Below are 7,016 nucleotides of genomic sequence, written 5' to 3'. Positions count from 1 at the left end.
CTGCGAGAGAGGGTAAATTAACCCTTTGCTGGGCGAGGCTGCCTTGCCCAGGCGGCTCTCCAGGCAGGGGAGGGGGGAATTTGCCGCTCTCCCTGTCCCATGCCTGGCGCTTCGGGGAGAGTAGCTCCTGCAACAGCAGCAGCAGTGATCTCTCTAGGGCTTGTCCAGCCACCTGCCCTGCCCCACAAGTAAATACTGGCAGCAGTGCCCCACCCCCCACGGTCCTGCTGCTGCCGTGGCCAGAAACAGCCTGAACGGGTGGCCGGTGCTACAGGATAACAAGGGCAGTGCTGGGTGTGCAGGCACAGAGCAGGGTGGGGAAAGGGTCAGGAAGCTGAGGGGCTGGCTGGGGACGGTCGAGTTGCGAGGCATGGTGGCTGCTCAGGGGGTGGAAGGCGGAGAAGCCGAGGGCTGAAGGGGACAATAGGGGGCGCCAAGAGGAGGCTGCGGAGCTCCATCAAGTCAAGCGCCCTCTCTCACCCCCTTGGTCTAGCCGGCTCTGCGTGGTAGGTGAGAGGCAGCTGCCAGTTGCCCGCACTCCCTTTCTCTGCTCCCTCCTCCTCCTGCAGCAGACTGCAACCCGGCTGGGAACCGGCCGCGATAAAAGTGCAGGAGCAAAGCCCCAATGCAACCTGCCAGCACTACACCACTGGTCCTGTGAACTTTTTGTTCAGAAGCCTATAACTGCCCTTGAGTTTGTGCACCAGTTCTTCCACTTTGCTTGAGCAACCAGGACAGTTGTGGGTTTCAGCTTAGGTCTAAGCTTAACTCAGGATTTGTTTGGTCTCCAAGATGGTTCCTTGTTATCCTTTCCTAGCACTATACACACCCCTCTCCTCTCTGATGCCTAGTCCATTTTTTCCAAGGCCAAAGTCCTCAGTTTCTTTTCCTGAACCATCTTGTTTGCCTAGAGATATCTGTTTTGCGTTGTACAGCCATTCAGAAAAGTTCTACCCCCTGGTAAAGTGCCCATTGTGACCACAGACAGGTACCATAGGCTGAAGTGATGCGATATAACCTGTGATCTCCTTACTTCCCTTCTCAGCGCCGCACAAGGGGTTTAGGCCTTCCCTCCACATGAATTGCTGGGTTTTGAGTCCCAGAATGATGGTTGAGCAGAGAATCTAGAACATTGGGAAATTCCCACTGAAGGTCTCAAGTCAAGCGCAACCATTTTAGTCACCTTCTAAAACAGGGTTGTTGAACCCCAGATGGCCACACCCTCTTTCCCTGGCCCCATCCCTTTCTCCCTATTGTCTGGTGGTTTCCTGGCTTTTGCATGGCTTTATTCCCATTCTAAGGCTTAGTTACTGGGCAGTAAGAGCTTCAAGCTAAAATATACTGGGATTATTCTTCTGTCTGCTTTGGCCTTTGGTCCCACCCACCACTGAAACACGACCCGTGAGAGCGTCTCCGATATTCAGTTCAGCCCTTGGCTAAAAACGGTTTGACACCCCTGTTCTAAAACCTTTTTGAGTAACGTTTTTTGCTAGTATGGTAAATGATAGATAAGGCAACGTGGGTGAAGCAGCCAGGCTGATTTTTACCTCAGTTACTATCTGTTATGGATTTGGCCTAAAACTCACCAGAACCCCTCCTTCGCAGAGTTACCAAGTGCTGCAGATGGACACAGAGATATATTGGCTACTTTAGGTTACAGAAATATCATTTCAGACTACAAAATGGTGCATCTTCAGACAGGTCACATTCTATATGTCCTTGGACATAGTACCCCTTTAAAAGCACCAAGAGATCACATTAAAAATTACTGTTTTACAGATTCAGCCGAGCATAAATAGCAGGATGTCTGCTGATTGGGAAACAAAGTGTACAGAACAAGGAAAGATATTTATAAATAAGGTAGAAACATTTGGAGGATGCCTTGGAGCACAGCAAAGTTGTGTCTGATGACAGAATAATCTCATGTTCAGCTGGTGGAATGGTTTCAATGAGCATATGCTGTGTTAAACAGCAAGTGAGAAGGGAGAATAACTGCATTCTTGGTTCTACATTCTTTGTTTTTAGCACTATGATTATCCTCTCTCTCTGTCTGAGAACATATTCATTTTGGTGGCATAAAGGAGGAGAACATACTAGAACCAATAGAAAAATACATTTTGTGCATATTCCATGAATTGGTTTGAAGCTGGCAATTTGAACTTGGCCATTTATATTCTAGGAACAAGAACCAATTGATAATTGTTGCTCAATTCCTCAGTTTTTTCCACCCAAGTCTGAAACCCGAAATAGATTTCAAATATTACAAATGTATACTTGAAATTGAAATTTGAAATAGTTAAGCATTTCAAATTCAGATTTGAAGCACATGTATTTTGACAAAAACATTAGAATCAAGAATCCCTCTGGATCTACAGATAATGTTATCAAGAATCACAAAGCAATGCTTTGCAGAAAAGGTTGCAAGTCAAGACTGTCAAGTTGGAACATGGAATCACATGCAGAGGCATAAGTTGGGGTGGGCAGGAATCTGAGAGTCAGTGGCTTTCTTCACACAGAGCTTTTATCCTGCTATTGAGATGGCTCTCTCACAGAAGTTTGCGGGCTCTTTAGATGACACCGTGAACCTCCAGGGTGTCTCCTTCACTAAATGCCCTTTGTTCCATTTGTAAATAGATCACAGATAATGAGCTAATAAATTACCCCATTGTGGTCCGCTTGAGTTCCCTCCATGAAAAGTGGAAAGAAGAGGAGCAAGATCAGTGAAAGATATGGGAGACTCAGATATGGGGGAGAAGGAGGGGGAAAGGGAAGCACATGAAAAAGGGAGTCATTGTGATTCTGCATTTAAAATCGAGGCAGAAAGCCCCATTTTAAATGCAGGATTTTAGGCTGGTGTAGAGATGCTCAGTGGCTACCAATTATCATTATGGTGAAATGACTTGGTTCACATGACATGACATCTCACTGTGGTTTTAACTTACCCATAAGGGCTGTTGTGTTGTGCCGGGCACCACCCAATATGGACCACAAGCCATGGATTATTTGAGGGTTGTCTAACCCTCAAACAATGCCTGCTGCTTTGATTCGCATGACACGACAAGCCACGGCAAGTTGGGCGGCATGCAAAAATGATGTCTGCAGGCAGCGGAGACAACACAACAGCCCCAGCAGGTAAATTAAGCCACGGTGGGCTGTCGTGTCGTGTGAACCAGGTCAGAGAGTCAAAGCTACAAATAAGCAAATACCTAAGAATTGAACCTGAGAAGAAATAAGGATGGGCCAAAAAGGTGCAGGTCATCCTTTGACAATTACAGTTAGGTCTGACTCCCCAAATATTAATAGAAAAAAAGTCAGCAAAAAAAAATCGGAGTCATATGAGCCAGTGTGGTGTAACGGTTAGCGTGTTGGACTGGGACTCAGGAGATCTGAGTTATAGGCCCCACTCGAGAGCCACCCTTCCCCTCCCTTCTTCTCTCTCTCACACACACTTTACGCTCCCTGTCCATTCAGTTTTCTTCCCCCCCTTCCCTCCCCAGCAGTGACCCCACCAGGTTGCCCCTCCCCACACAACAATTGGGCTATTTAAAAGCCTCCATCAGCACCAATGGAGGATTTTAAAAAGCCCAATTGCCACACTGGGTGTGTGTGGGGGGTGATTTTCAGAGGGGAGGGGAGGGGAGGGGAAGGTTAGCCTTTCTCTTCCCAGTAGTGAACCCCGCAAAATGTCCTCCTCATGGCCATTAGGTATTTTAAAAGCCTCCATGGGCACTACCAGAGGTTTTTAAAAAGCTTAATTGCTGCGGGGGCGGGGGTCAGAGAAAGCATCACAGTGTACCAATAGAGGAGAGTTAGCCCTTCCCACTCCAGCAGAGGAGATTGTTACCTTGTCATGGTGCTGGAGCTTGAGCACCTCAATGACACCATGAACTAAACTGTGAAGGGACACCCAAGACGGGAAGGTCATGGCAGAGAGGTCAGACTAAATACGATCCCTGAGGAAGGAAACGGCAACCCACCCCAGTATTCTTGCCATGAAAACTAAATGGATCTCGACCTTGGGGGAGCTGGGGGTGGTGACGGCCGACAGGAAGCTCTGGTATGGGCTGGTCCATGAAGTCACGAAGAGTCGGAAGTGACTATACGAACAAACAACAAAGCCCTTCCCAGCAGCAAATCCCCCCCGCCCCGGCAATTAGGCTTCTTAAGAAAACAAACAAACCTCCATTGGCACCAATGGAGGCTATTAAAAAGCCAAATGGCTTCGCGGGGGGGGGGGGCAGATGGGAAGGTCCCATTGGCTGCATGCGGCCCTTGTGCCAGAGGTTCCTCACCCCTGAGATATAGTCATGTGCCTCTAAAGGTTGGCCCCCATTATCCCATGACATGAATTTCTGTTTCTGCCATGACAGTCAGAAACAAGAGGTAAAGGGACATCCAGCACACAATAACAACTACATTTAAGTCCCTTCTTATTCTTCCATGCCAAATGCTGTTTAGTGCGATGGTTCTCCTGTATCTTCATTGATCCCAGTTGCAGACTCTTCTTTCTCATCTCTTTCTTGTATTTGTCTCATTATTTTCCATTTGAAACTTGAACAATCTTGAACATGCTTATTTGCTCTCACCACAACCCAGTTCTGGAGAGTTATTAGAGCATCACCTGGTTACATTCTTCTCATGCTGTTGTATGTGGGGGAGGGGAAAGTAGTGGTTTAGGTACACATTGACATAACCGATCACATTCTGTTTATTTATTGAATATCCTGTGCAGTTGTGAATGCAGGGGGCTGTGGCGTTTTGTAGGAAGTGCTTTTATCTCAGCACTTCTATGACTATGCAACAATGGGACATTTGAAGGAGATGCAAGAGAAATGCTTTTATTCTCTCCACCCCATCTCTGATGTGAAGCCATATACAGCAAGGGTAGGCAGAAGATAGACATAGATTTACTAGTAGATATCTGGGTGATTTTGCAGTCAGGGATAGCCCAAGATATTTTGCTCCCTGAGGCAAAGGAGAAAATGGTGCCTTTCCCCCACCCCCTCTACATACAAAAGCTGACTAAATTGGCAGTTGAATCTTACTTCAATAGTGGTGTGGTGTTGGAGTATACTACCCTCTCATCTGAGGACAGCAGGCTAGTTAAGGGGTGCAGGACAGGCCATGTGGGAACAGAGGGAAATGGCTGGGGGGCCACTGCTGCCCAGCATTTCCTCTGCCGAATGGTAGGGCCGGTCCTGCTTGCAGTAGATTGGCAAGGGTTTTTGAGTCCCAGTGGCTGGCACTACCATTAGGCAGAGTGAAGAGACTGACTCAGGCAGCTTATTTTGGGTATCATGAAAGGACAGCACACTGTTACATACATTATTTTTACTGCTATGGAGGGGGATAAATGTTTGTAGGGCTTTCTACCTCAGATGCCAAAGTAACTTGGCTGGCAGGTGTTTATGAGGATTTAAGTCCATGGATAAGTGTTCCCATGTTAACATCCCAAGGGGTATCTCATATTAGTCTGTTGTAGTGAGTCCAATTGCACCTTAAAAAACAGAACATTTAGAGCCAACTTCATTAGAAGTATACCAATGTGTTTATGTTAGAACAAATCTATAAGCCTTTACATTTCCTTGGGACTCTTATTTTCACTGGTGGAGCGAGCAATCCTATGGCTGCTAGTCAGTGACTAGACGGCCATAGGATGTGTCGGTTTCTGGGAACTGACCTCAGAGCCCGTGCTCCAAGGTCGGTTCCTGGATGACCGACCTTCCCCCCCTCCCGTGCTGCCTCACAGGCAGCTTGGAACAGCCCCGCGCTCACAAAAGGAGCGCAGAGCAGCAAAAACGGGGCATTCCAAGGCAGAGAAGGCAGAAATACTGGTATGACGCATCCTATGGGTCTTCCGGCAGCAGCTACCTCCCTCGCCCCACAGCTAGACAGCTAAAATCGACTGTCCAACTGCAAATGCAGGACAGCTGAAACACGGAGGGGATGATCCCTTCCGCACTTCTCCTGCCCTGCATTGGATAGTCGGTCGCTTCTGAGTTCAGAGGTAGCTGCCTATCCCCATAGGATTGTGCCCTAAGTAAGCTTTATATCAGGGGTGGGCAACCTGTGGCCCTACAGATGTTTTAGCATACAACTCCCACCAGCCCTCACCATTGGCTATGCTCACTAGGGCTGATGGGAGCTGCGGGCCAAAACATCTGGAGGGCCAGAAGTTGCCCACCCCTGCTTTATATCAGCCACACACCCCTCAAGCTGATGGCAGTTCTGTAACATCAATGGCATTATATAAGTTAGTCTTATATAAAACAAAGCTACCACTGGGCATTTGCTGCCTAAGTAGTACTTAATATAGTCTAAGGAACTACTGACTGTCAACAAGCACATGTTTTCAGTAGCGTAATAAAGAAATGCTGTACTGTCTGCTCCGTTCCAAACAATCTGTATTTTAACGAGAAGTCAAGGCACTGCCTCCCTCCCAGCCTTCCTGTTCTCTGCCTGAACTATTAGTCAGAACGAATTATCTGTTCCTCAGGACCAGTATGTCAGCTTAGAACTAAATGTCTTTTTATCTGGTTCTGACAGACTGCACTTTGCGAGATTGCTCCTGGCGCAAGACCAGCAGCAAAAATATGTTAGCACTGAAAAATAAAACACAAAATAGAATTCTATACACTTTAGTGGCAAAGGCTAAAGACTCCTTTTATTCTACCAAAGAATGTTCAACTAGAGGAAAGGGATCCACTCGAGAAAGAGTAGTTGACATGGCACAGTGGCATTCTGTATTGGCTCCTGCGTGACATAAGCTGCTCTCTTATTTTCCACTGTGTCACATACCAGATTTTTTCAGGTGTTTTTAAAATCATTCCAAGTCCAGGAAGACACAGAGGCAATTAAGAGTGGCTTTGCATGGGACAGAGAGCAAGTCAGAATGCATTTGTCTGTAGATTTATACACAATGATTTGCACATTCACCTGTGGAGATATTTTGGGATGTGTGCACAGTGCATTCACTCTACTGGTCTTGGTCCAAGAAGGTGGATCATACTTACATA

The sequence above is a fragment of the Heloderma suspectum genome, chromosome 1 (genome assembly GCF_057233095.1).
Source record: "Heloderma suspectum isolate Gila_16-S chromosome 1, 16-S_ref, whole genome shotgun sequence".
Taxonomy (NCBI): Eukaryota; Metazoa; Chordata; class Lepidosauria; order Squamata; family Helodermatidae; genus Heloderma; species Heloderma suspectum.
Note: the sequence above shows the minus strand (reverse complement) of the source record.